This window comes from Telopea speciosissima, chromosome 7, assembly GCF_018873765.1.
Source record: "Telopea speciosissima isolate NSW1024214 ecotype Mountain lineage chromosome 7, Tspe_v1, whole genome shotgun sequence".
NCBI classification, from domain to species: domain Eukaryota; kingdom Viridiplantae; phylum Streptophyta; class Magnoliopsida; order Proteales; family Proteaceae; genus Telopea; species Telopea speciosissima.
Genome location: NC_057922.1, coordinates 29,964,581 through 29,978,110, shown reverse-complemented (window position 1 = coordinate 29,978,110; position 13,530 = coordinate 29,964,581). Strand labels below are relative to the sequence as shown.

Below are 13,530 nucleotides of genomic sequence, written 5' to 3'. Positions count from 1 at the left end.
GGGGATGTAGCTCAAATGGTAGAGCGCTCGCTTTGCATGCGAGAGGTACAGGGTTCGATCCCCTGCATCTCCAAAATGTACTTACTTTTGTTTTAGCAATGATATCGCATCCCATCTCCAATTCATGGTTTATCTTTTTGGGAAAAAGAACGCAGCATGGAGGATAAACGCAACAGATTAATCTAATCCGTTGAATATATACGACTACATCCTAACCGTTCAGAATACTTACTTCCTTACCGGTTAAGAGTTTCCCCTTAGCCGGTTATCGAGCAAACGAATTTAAAAAATATATATATACTAAAAAATTAAAAAATCTATTGCGTCTCGTGTTTCCGTTTGGGAAAAACCCTCTTTCTGGCGAACTCCTCCTCAACATTCTCTGACCGTAAACTCCTGGTTATAGATCATCGAAGAAATTTCTGACCGTGGTGGGAAAAACCCTTATTTCTCCAACCGTTTCAATGTCCATATATTAAGGTTAGAATCTTTCCTCTATTTCTCTCTTTCTGTATCTCGCTCTCACTTTATAAATATTTGCATTATGAATCTGTTGTTGAATAGTTCGATTGGATTAGATGGTGATGTTTTTTTGGCATTATTGGCTTTATAGAAGAAGGAATAGTATCCGGCAAAGGGATTTATCAGCATTTGTCATGATTTTGCACTGAGCATTTTGCCGAAGCCCTAGATTTGCATTAATCATCGTTCTTTCACAGGTTTGAAGACCTCAACAATTTTGCAATGAGCATTTTGGCAAAGCCCTGGAATTGCATTCACCATCGATCTTTAAAATGTTTGAAGTCCTTGCATTTACCTCTTATGTGTTGTTAATTTGATTTATATGCAAATTATGATGGTTGGAATCCAGAAAATTCTTTGACCGTTGTCTCTGAAATACACATTGCACACACACAAGTAGAGTTGGTCACCACACTCCATTGTTCCACTGAATTGGGAAGGTGATGTTCTGATCTCTAAATCCGAAGTTCCTAAACTCTTTGAACTCCATTTTGAGGCACTATGGCTTATTGAAATATGTAAAAGAGAGATGGCCATCTCCTTCACACACATACACACAAACTAAAACAAGGAGAATTCATGGTAAAAGGAATGGTCAGTAGATAAAATCAATGTTAGTCATCATTTTGTTTTTCATTATAATTGTCATTTCTTGTTTACATTTACACAGTGACCAGTCATAGCAATTCTGGACTTTTGAATTGGTGAAATTTTGTAGCAAGGTAAGGTCTCTTTGATACTTCTCCTTTCTAGTGATATCGTGATTGAATGATTGTATGATTCCCATGATTTCGAGTTAACTGACTTCTCATTTCTGATTAGGACTCATGTCGTCATATCTACATTAATCAAAATTTCGAAACCGATTTGCTAATCTTGATTAAACAATCTGACAATTAGATGCACCTAACCCCTTCGTTGTTTTGAGATGTGTTCATGATTTCTTAATGTTGAAGCATATCTATGATCTGCCTGTGTTAAGGTACATCCATAATTCCTCATAATGTATCAATGAGAGAACATGATTATTGCTGTCTTGTTCATTAATAAGGTTATATGATTATTGCTGTCTTGAAGTGACCACACTTGATTAACCATTGCTTAATTCTCAGCATTTTTCAAATATTAATACATGTGTTGCTGTCTTGAATAAGACCACAATTGATTAACCATTGCTTGATTCTCAAATTCTTTTTCATATGAATACATGTGTTGTTGTCTTGTAGTGGTCACACTTGATTAACCATTGCTTGATTCTCAAATTTTTTTTCACATGAATACCTGTCTTGCTGTCTTGCAGTGACCACACTTGATAAACCATTGCTTGATTCGCTATTTTGGTATCATATGAATACATGTGTAGCTGTCTTGTAGTGGCCACAGTAAATAAACCATTGCTTGATTTTATTTCTTATATGAATACATAAGTTGTTGTCCGACAGTGACTATATTTGATAGGACATTGTTTGATTCTTAGATGAAGACATGTGTGGCTATCCTATAGTGGTTGCACTTGATAAGCTTCTGTTTGAATTTTTTTCAACTTTACATGAACACTTACCTTTTGGCTTTGGTTTTCAGAATTTAAAAAAAAAAAAAATCTTTTGGTCTATTCATCGGTGAATGTTTGAAATTATTCTTGATCTTCTACCTAACCACTTGGCGTACAACAAATTTTGTGTACGAAGTTCTTTATAGATGAGGAATAGCCACATCTCCAAGGTATTAATAGGTGCCAAACAGATTTCATTTGTCTTATACCATTTATGAAGTTCACAAACCTCATCTGTGCCATAAACTTGACAGATTTGCTTGATTGTTGTAAAATCTACTATTTTTGAATGTTCTAATTTAGTAGGATGAATTCAGTCTTTTATGTCTACAGTATCCCATGATTTTGTTTCAACTTACAAATTTGAATTTCCTTTGAGCCTACTTGATATTATGCTATCTTTTGTTGGTACAATTGACCAGATGGCTACTTGTGAACTTTGTGGTATAAGTTGTAACAAAAACATTGCTAGGTCAGTCAAAAATAATGGTTGAGAATATTACAATTGTCCATGACAAGGATGTGAATGGACAATGTAAGGTTAGAACTTCTAAATCCGAAAAAAGCAAAGGTCGGCCATTCTGGTGTTGTCCAAACTCAATTTCGGTATGACTACCATACCAACTTTTACACTAATATATCATTTATAGCAAACGATCTTGGAATTGATTCTTTGATTTTTACTAACAATTTTTTAATTGAAAAATAGGCTGAACGTAAAGGGTGTGGAATGTTCAACTGGATAGAAGATGAAGGATAATGCTCTTCTACCCAACATTCCCCAACTTCAGCTGAGGGTGTGGAAACCTCCATTACTGAAGCTCCGACGTTTTCATCCGAGTTCATGAAAGGATATTTCATAGTAGCTATTAAAGGCTCGGAGAATCAAACAAGAGCGTTAAAAGAAGTTTTTGATACCTTCAGTGGGTTTGACGTAAATAAGAAGACTGAGTAATAGGTGATTTTGATGTTCAGAACGCAAGGAGGAAAGCATGCATGAGTAAAAGTTGAGAACTGAGAGATGGTGATGGTACATATGTTGAGAAGAAGAAGATGGTTGTCTGTACTAGAATACATGGTGTTGATATTTATTTTTGTTCTATCATGGGGTGTGAACACAAATTGTTGTAATATTGTTATTTTAAGGTGTTTGAAAGAATGACTCGAAGTGTATTTGCTAGGATTGATTTGGATAACTATTTCATGGTTGGTATGTGATGAGCACATGTATGTGTGAAATTATTTCATTTAATTCTGTATTTTTATCTGCTTAGAATGGAGCTACCTTGGGTATTTTCTGTCTTTTTCAGGGTACAGGGGTACTTTATGTGATTTCATGGTATTCTGGACTATTAGGCATCATATCTTCTAATTTACATGTAAAGTGGTCCAGTTTCTTTTCATGGTTACAAAAGGAGCTGAATTTTGAGCAAGATGGACGCGTTGCATTAAAAGTACGCATTGGTTTTAAAGTCCATTCATGTGATTATTCTTTTTAGGCCAGAAAAGAATAATGGGTCGAAAAATAAGTTGAAATGCAAGTCCGAGCACAAAACCAAGGGAGATTGACTAGCATCATACAAGTGGGCCCCTCCTTCATTGTTGGACGAATTTCCTCCCTTATTTTCTCTCTCTTTTATTTTATTCTCTTATTTTATTTTCTCTCCTATTTTCTCTCTTCCATATATTTTATATATATTTTATTTATTTATTTTTTCTTTCCCCCATTCACTTTCCTTTTTTTATTATTATTTTATTCAAACCCCACACGGTTTCCACTTTCCAAATATATTTTATCCTCCTAATTGCCCATCTTACACAATTTCTCTCTCTCTCTTAGTTTCCTAATCCAAGCCCTATTCTGTCTCTTTTCTTTTTATCTTTGTTTAATTTTTAAAAGTCATCCCTATCTCACACGTATCTCTCTCTCTTTTACTCTCCCATTCCAACCGGACTCCCTTTTAGCTTTATCTTTGTTTAATTTTTAAAATCCCACCTAATCTCCTCTCTCACGTTCCTATCTCTCCTCTAATCCCATATGCTGCCCATATCCTAATCTCCCATCTCACTACCCCTAATTCCCAAATTCCTCACGGATTCTCTATCTCTACCTCTCCTCTATCTCTCACGTTCTCCTTTTGTTTTTTTTATTTTATTAATTTCTTTTTAAAACCAACTATAAACACCCACTGACAGATGAGGAGATTAATTCCAAAGCAGCAAAAGCCATCAAACCGTGCTCTCTTTCTCTTCTTCTTCTTTCTATTTTCCTCTTTCTTCTTGTTGGTGTTTTTGGATTTTGGGTTCCGCAAGGGGAGGAGGATCACCGTTCCAGCAGCTTCATCTCCATGGATCGTTGTTGCCATTGCTGCTCTTTGTCTATTAGCACCATGATTGGCTAAGTTTCATCTGTCTTTAAGTGTAGATGAATTAATGGTGTTTGCTATTGAAAATTCTGGTTTGCATTCTTGATTGCTTGATGTTGAGACCCCATCCCTATTTGGATAATTTTAATAGATATATTTAGTTGGAAAATTCTGTTTTTGTGATTCATTATTTTCATTCAAGCAATGGTATTTTGTTCTTATGTGGTTGTACCGATGATGGATTATAGCTGAACGAACTAAGCATGCCAAGCCCTATAGACAAAGGACGATAGTACTTGTCAAGATAGTCCATACCCAGGAGGAACCCTACATTCTGTGGTATTATTAGGCCTGTGGTTATAATAAACCGAAGTATGCAACCAAATTGAATAGCAACCCATTGGAGATTCGAACCCTAAAGATAGTCTTCTCCCGTATTTGCATATCGTTGTTAGCTTAGATTCGTTTCTTTCTTTCGTAGTTTAAAATCAGATTTATTGTAATTTAATTTTCATCACTTTCATCTAACCATCTTAATAATTTAGCCTTCCAGTTCCCCATAGATCAACCCCTTACTTGCTACTTGCTAGATTAATTTAATGTTTTATTTTTGACTAGTTAACGACACAATCAGTATGTTAATGGGATTGAATTACACTTGAATGGATTTAAGTGGAATGATGTTGGATTTTAGATATTTCTGTTAAGATTATTAGTGTCTTATTTACAAGTAAGAAATATTGTATTGTATGTACCGAAATGCTGCCAATTTGAAAAATAAAATGATGTTCGAGTTAAGGCCTATCTTTAGGTTGTATTATTTATAGGTTTGCATTATTTTATTGTATGTACCGAAATGTTGTCCATTTAGAAAATAGAATCATGTTCGATACTAAGTATTCAGATATTTTTCCGGAATATCTCTATACGAATGGTAAATGAATTCTTTAATTTTTGTTTATCTATTTAAACCCTACAAATACCCCAATGATTGACTCGTACACAAACACACCCTGAAAATTAGTGATATCGGATATTAAATTATATTTAGGGATTTAGACTAGAGATCTTAAGTAGATTACCAAATTATCGAATTCAATCCGTATCAAGATACTTAATAAGAAAAAATAAAGTAAATAACGATATTCAGGGTTTTTTTAAGATCCAACAGGATCAAAATGAATTTAATAATTTGGTCGAGTATATTGTATTGAGCAGTATGCCAGTATCTCTATCTAAAAGGATTGACTCATCAGGATATATCTGTGTATGCCTCTATACAATCCTTGTACCTCGTACACAAACACACCCTGAAATTATTGATATCAGATATTAAATTATATCTAGGGATTTAGACTAGAGATCTTAAGTGGATTACCAAATTACCAAATTCGATCCGTATCAAGATACTTAATAATAAAAGGGTAATTTACACAAACCACCCCTGAGGTTTAACGAATGGATAATTTTACCCCCCAATTTTGGATAATTCTGTGTACCCCCCCAGAGGTTTTCAAACGTTAACACATACACCCATTCCGTCAGTTTATGACTAACAACATTAAAAATATGATGTGAAATGGCAAAATTTCCCTTGCAAGGAAAAAAAAAACCTGCAACTCATCTTCCCCAAATCGTTTAGGGTTTGAAAAAATGGAAGATGAGTTGTAGGTTAGATCTAGCTAAGATGAAAATCTTTGGTTCAATCTGGAAGGAAGAACATCCATGACAACCTTGTACAGGTATAAATGCCGTCGAATTTGTCAATATCCTCATCCCATTCTCATCCCAAAAGACGAGCATGAAACTTCCAGATTGAACGATAACAAAAATATTTTCTTGGCAGCATATTGGTTTCCTTCCAGATTGAACCAGTCAAGTTTACTTTGATCAACAAAGTAAAGAAATGGAGAAATATACTACCCAAACAAGAATATTTCTTCATTGGGGTCATTCGATCCTACTTTCTTTTTCCCCTCTCCATTGTTCTGTTTTCATCGGTTGTAGATTGATTTTGTGTTTGTGTTGTCAGGCGAGCCTAATAGTTGGAATGGGGAGCAATGATTTAAGTCCACTGTGGTTGAAGCCGATGTTGAATGCAAATTACTTCATTCCCTAAAGAATCCATGGCGATTATTAGCCAAAATTCCTATTTTGTTCCAGCTTTTTACGGGTTCCATTATTTTCTGGTTGAGTATGGGCATTAGAGCTTCTCGTCTCATGCCAAATCTTCAATTAATTTTGCTTCAATTAAAATCTCATTCCAATTAGATGGCAACGCTGGATCAGAAGACCTTCTCGTCTCACGCCAAATCTCATTTCTTCTTCTCAACTCCGACCTGTAATTCTTTATTCAAACTAGAGCCAAAGAAGATGAGGTGAAGTATCAGGGCTAGGTGTTTGTTCATGTCCTATCGGGTTTCGCAACATCAATCAGTAGGGCTCCTGCAACTCTTTTTTTCATCTACCTAAATCTCTAATGCTTCTTTTTTTTTTTTTTCCAGACCTAGTTGACGAGCGGAACATCCTCGAGGCCCCTGCACCTGAACCTCCACCGTGAGGCCCCTACACCCATTGTCCCAGCTCCACCACCTGCAAAACCTCCTCCCCATGAATGCCAGGCAGTTTGAACCAGACCTCAGCTCTCATGCCTGCGAATCCTGTGCCGCCTACAAGAACCCCCCCCGCCGCCCAACCTCCTCTTAGCTAGATCTAATCTGCAACTCATCTTCCCTTTTTTCAAATCCTAAACCAGTTGGGGAAGATGAGTTGCAGGTTTTTTTCTTTTTGCAAGGGCAATTTTGTCAGTTCACATCATATTTTTAACGTTGTTAATCATAAACTGGCGGAATGGGTGTATGTGTTAACGTTTGAAAACCTTAGGGGGGTACGCAGAATTATCCAAAATTGGGGGGTAAAATTATACTTTCGATAAACCTCAGGGGTGGTATGTGTAAATTACCCATAATAAAAAATAAAGTAAATAACAATCTTCAGGATTTTTTAAGATCCAACAGGTACAAAATGCATTTAATAATTTGGGTATATTGTGTTGAGCAGTATGCCGGTATCTGTATCCAAAAGGATTGACTCATTAGGATATATCTGTGTATGCCTCTATACAATCCTTGTACCTCGTACACAAACACACCCTGAAGTTAGTGATATCGGATATTAAATTATATCTAGGGATTTAGACTAGAGATCTTAAGTGGATTATCAAATTACCGAATTCGATCTTTATCAAGATACTTAATAATAAAAAATAAAATAAATAACGATCTTTAGGGGTTTTTAAGATCCAACAGAATCAAAATGCATTTAATAATTTGGGTATATTGTGTCGAGCAGTATGTCCGTATCTGTATCTAAAAGGATTGACTCATCAGGATATATCTGTATATGCCTCTTTACAATCCTTGTACCTCGTACATAAACACACCCTGAAATTAGTGATATCGGATATTAAATTATATCTAGGGATTTAGACTAAAGATCTTAAGTGGATTATCAAATTGCTGAATTCGATCCGTATCAAGATACTTAATAATAAAAAATAAAGTAAATAACGATCTTCAGGGTTTTTTAAGATCCAACAGGTACAAAATGCATTTAATAATTTAGGTATATTGTGTCGAGCAATATGCCGATGTCGTATCTAAAAGGATTGACTCATCGGGATATATCTGTGTATGCCTCTATACAATCCTTGTACCTCGTACACAAACACACCACGAAATTAGTGATATCGAAAATTAAATTATATCTAGGGATTTAGACTAGAGATCTTAAGTGGATTACCAAATTACCGAATTCGATCCGTATCCAAATACTTAATAATAAAAAATAAAGTAAATAACGATCTTTAGGGTTTTTTAAGATCCAACAGGTACAAAATGCATTTAATAATTTGGGTATATTATGTCGAGCAGTATGCCGGTATCTGTATCTAAAAGGATTGATTCATCAGGATATATCTGTGTATGCCTCTATACAATCCTTGTACCTCGTACACAAACACACCTTGAAATTAGTGATATCGGATATTAAATTATATCTAGGGATGTAGACTAAAGATCTTAAGTGGATTACCAAATTACCAAATTCGATCCGTATCCAGATACTTAATAATAAAAAATAAAGTAAATAACGATCTTCAGGGTTTTTTAAGATCCAACAGGTACAAAATGTATTTAATAATTTGGGTATATTGTGTTGAGCAGTATGCTGGTATTTCCAAATTTGATCTGTATCCGAAAATCCAAATACACCTAATATAAAGAATAACCAAATATGCCTTATTTAAAGAATATTATATACTTCATATTTTTTAATTTACATATAGACCATTGTACAAGAATAAAGATCCAAAAAATAATAAAATACCAAATAAATAAGGATTTAGAATAGGGGTGTAAATCAAATAAAATCATCAACCACAAGTAATCGGATACATTTCTACCAAAAAAAAAAGTAATCGGATACATTACCATATTCGTATCCGATTGGTTGGTGGCCTAAACTTGTATTATCCAAGCCCTTGATTGTTCCACCTTACGCTGACCATCCATGTCCCATTAATTAAACCGAAAATTAGGGAAAAGTTAACCCGTCAGACTTTTTTACATCACTCAATGTCTAAATCACTTTACATTTAGGGTTTCAAAAAGAGAAATAGCCCCTGAAAGCTTTATGGTATGGAACCCTAGCCGACCTTTCTGCAAAGAGATAGAGATAAAGAGAGAGAGAGAAGCAATGAAAATGGAGGTGAGATACCGCGAAAGCTGGCAAACAACGGCGATAGATGGACAAAGATCTAGACTAATGGATATGACGTCTTGGATGCAGCTACATTTGGGTTATAGAACAAGGAAAATGGGTTTGAAGAGAGTGTGCGACAGACACGGGTTGCATCTGGGTTTTTCTCCAATAATAGGCGGAAAAAACTCTTAATCTTCCTTCCACTTTATCGCCAATGTGAAGCCAGTACTATATATAGAGGTTTGGTATTAGTTCACAAAACCTTTTCCATTGTCTCCATAATCGGTAAAGACTCTTCACTTCCACATTCTTTTGTTGGAATGGTTCAATCAAGTTGGGTTCTTTAGGGTTTCATTGCCCTTTTTGTTATGAATCTTGATAGCATCTAAGTTTGTGTTGTTGTGGACAAATCTGTTAGGGTTTGTGAACTCGTGGCAACTACATAGTTTGATGTTCATTTAGTAAATGTTCAGTTAGTACGATTTTATGTGCTTATTGGGCAGATTATTGGAGATTAGGGTTTTTTTCTTTTGTTAATCCTTTTAATCTTCTTTATATTGGTCTTAATTTGTTTGATTTGTGTTGTGAATCTTGTTTAACAAATACATGATTACTTCCTATTTTAGCTCCAAATACTAGCATAGTTATGGCACGTTTTGGGATTCGGATATGTAGAAGGCAACAAAGGCCCATTCGTAGGAGGATTGCTAGGAGGAGGATGAGGAGACCCCCTAACCTTATCCTTATGACAGCGTATAGAAGATGGCATCTACAAATGCAGTGAAATGGCATAGCAAATGAGTAAGCTCAAGTGGGTAGTCCTGGAGATTCGTATGATAATCCAATTCTTATCGAAGATAGTGTCTCGTTGGAAGACATAACTTCTGGTGATGAAGATTAGGCTACCACCACTTACGGTGGTTTTTTTTGTTGTTAATACATTTTTTGAATGGATTACTGTGGAAGGAGTACCTTGGGATCTTTTGGATTTTTTGTATGATTTTCTGTTGATATGGATATGTCAAGTATGACATAATGATCTTTACTCATGGATGGTTGTGTTCCATGGTAAGTGGGTGGTAGGCTTCTTCCAAGTGATGTTAAGCACAATGATTGAGTGAAAATCATTATGAATAGAAGTTCATAGGTAGTGTTGCTATTCTGTATAGGCAACATGGTTGGTTGTAAATCAGTTCCAAAAAGGTTTAATGAAAGTAAATATTGCCGATTTTACTTCAATTTTGTATATTTTAAGGGTTGAATTTAGATTGGTGTTCTTTTGATGTGTCGTTAGAAGTTGGAACTATCAAATTGGCTAGTGTGATGGGCGATTGTTGGGTTTTGTAGGGAAAAAAACCCCTATTGTTATGTTTAGATGACAATTCCCAATTTTGCCCTCTTTAAGCTCATGTGATTTAGTGCTTCACTTTCATGACCTACCCAAAACATTAGTTGGATGAGTAATTAAAAACCTAAACAGAATATGGTGGGGAAGGATATCTCTACAAACTTTCAATATTTTTGGGCATCTATTCATGAAATTCATTAAAAGGATTTTTAGAACCCCTTGATAGAAGGATTTCTGGTGTAATAATACGACTTGGTTGGACAATTATTCAAATGGCAGCCTAGATATCCTTCCATGGCCCAAACCAGTTATGATATCTCCTCAAGTTCTATTGAGCCCAGATCTGTATAATAGTCGCATTGAGTACTTTCTAACTTCTAACTTGAACAATGAGAATGCAAAATATAAGAAGTCATATTCAAAATTAGATGGTTATGATCTTCTGGGCAGGCCTGACAGAAGATACATCGAGTTGGCTGGGCAACGCCTCTCTTGCCTAACTAGTTTTATCTTGCAGCTATGCAATAGAAGATTGGAAAAAAAAGGGAACCAAATCTATTGCCTAGTTTTATATGTTCACACAGGTCATTGAAGCTGTTTTAAACTTTGACACAAGTGAGCACAACCACTCTACATAGAACTGGAAAACTGAAACTTTAAAAAAAAAAAAAAAAGGTGATCTCATATCTGGTTCATTTTCCTTTATATCATTAAGCATCCTTGCCTCGTGCTGATAAGCCTAAATTTTTTTGTCAAGGTGTTGGTGTTCCTGGGTCACATAGCATTAGGCACACACATATACATATGCATTACTTGGAACTATTAAAAGATTCGAAGAAAAAAAACTAAAAAAAATAATTTCCAACCTATTGTTCTATTGTTCACAAATTACTTTATCAAGAAGCCCATACATTCTTCATTGCTGGGTATACATAGTGACCCAGGAACACAAACACCATAGTATAATTACATTCAACCAAATGACCAGGCATAAAATCTATATGAACTCTTATACCAAAATTTTTTTTTAAAATTATATGCCCATCAGCGCATGGTGTTCCCTCAAACTGCACAGCCTTGTCCTCGGTCATTGCTACAACACATGAGCAGCATAGTGAAGTAGCAGCTATTGTAGGTCATGCAATATAGAGAAAAACAAAATAAGTACGTTATTTAACGCAAGCAAATGAACCAAAATGAATTCAACTCAAATCATAGACTAAATAGAATAAAACCAACTAGATTAAAAAGAAGAAGAATGGGAGTCATAATAGTACAGATTTAGTAAGGGAGGTCAATGTCAGTAAGATAAAATTATTCTAAAATTTATGGGTTTGAAGGACATACCAAAAATGTAAATTAACCTAGGATGTTGATGTTGGTATTTGCAGGCATAAAATACAAGTGAGCACCTTCTCTTGACTCATATTCTAGGAGGTGCTGCATCACAATCTACCTGTTAGTACGCTATTAAGACAAAAGTATTACAAAACAAAACTAAATCAACAAATAAAACAATCAATTAGAGGCTATTTACCATTCAAATCAATTTGGAGATTGGTAGGGTGGCCGGCTTGTGTATTATCATCCAAAGACAAACCATTAACCTATAATTACATTATGCGAAAAAAAATTATCTATCAATTGAGTGAATTTAAAAATACAAAGTTGATGACACAATATAATTACCAAAACAAAGAGAAATATCATTACCCAAGGACAATTTGTAATGTTGTGCCCTGTACCGTCACAACTAGAAAAATGGTAACCCCTTCTGTTGTTTACAGATTCAGTCCAATCAAACAAATGACGTTCGGTCTCCCTAGTGTTATTGAGGTACGTAACGGATTAGGTATGTGTTGTTCGACTATAGTCGAACGACCCAAATGACCAATATCATTTATTCTAATAGTTACTTGTAATCTAAACACCTTCTCTAGCCCTTCATTCAATCATTTTAGAGCTAGTTCATATCTCTCTTGGGAAAGAGATCCTTCTCTTGTGAACCTGTTGGCAAGGTCTTGTAGAATCCACACAGGTTGTTGTTGTTGTTCTTGAGATGAACCTGAGGCAGGTCCAGAACCTAAATTAGCATATCGGGCAGCTTTGGACCTTCTAGGCAATACATACCTAGTGGAAATTTGGGATCTATCTCTATTATCACGTAAATCTTAAGTATGTGCCTGCAAAGTATCCCTTTCTGATCAAACAAGTTGCACCCACAGATAGTGATATCAGTCTGTTGATTATCTAATACATACTACACATCAATATTTCCATCACCAATCCTTTTAAAGACCTTGTACCTCTTTTCAATAATTTCTTCATCGCATCGATTGGCCTCAAGACCAAAACATGCATACCATTCTTCAAAGAAAACCTTAAACACTTTTGCCGTAACATCAGCAGCTTGATGCTCGATCTTGTGAGTTGTAGCACAAGGAGGGGATGAGGTGATGCAGCCAACATCTGCTTTGTCTTTCTTTTCTCTTCTTTTTTGGACAGCCTCTTCATATTAAGTCATAAATTCATTTAGAGGCGTTGATGATGTGAAGAAGCCCTTAAAATATTTATTCATTGACTCTCCTTTCTGCGTCGTACTCATACCAGCAAAAAAGATATAATGATAATAACATGGCACCCAATGTTGGCGTATCCTGAATTGTTTCTTACGCTACTTGTGGTCCTGTAAATTAAATCTATGTAACATGTTGGTCCAACTCTCCTCAAATTCAATGGATGTATTAGAATCATTAATACAACTCCTATAAACTGCCCTCAAGTCAGGAAATTTCTTGTACAATGGTCTCATGTGGTTGCCCTTGTGTTTCTTTAAGTACCATCCACAGAGCCGATGGACAGTCAATGGAAATACTTGCCTAATTGCTTTCATTATTCCTAGGTCTTGATCAGTAAAGATTGCCTTAGGTTGGATATCTTGCATTGCTTGCAACCATGTGCTAAATAGCCATATAAATGAT

The 13,530-nt window shown here is 35.3% G+C and overlaps 1 non-coding gene across 1 annotated transcript; it reads left to right on the top strand.

Annotated features, from left to right (window-relative positions):
* TRNAA-UGC lies at positions 1–73 on the top strand. The gene has a single exon. It is a non-coding gene; the product is annotated as a tRNA-Ala (tRNA).
* Positions 74–13,530: the final 13,457 nt, after the last annotated feature.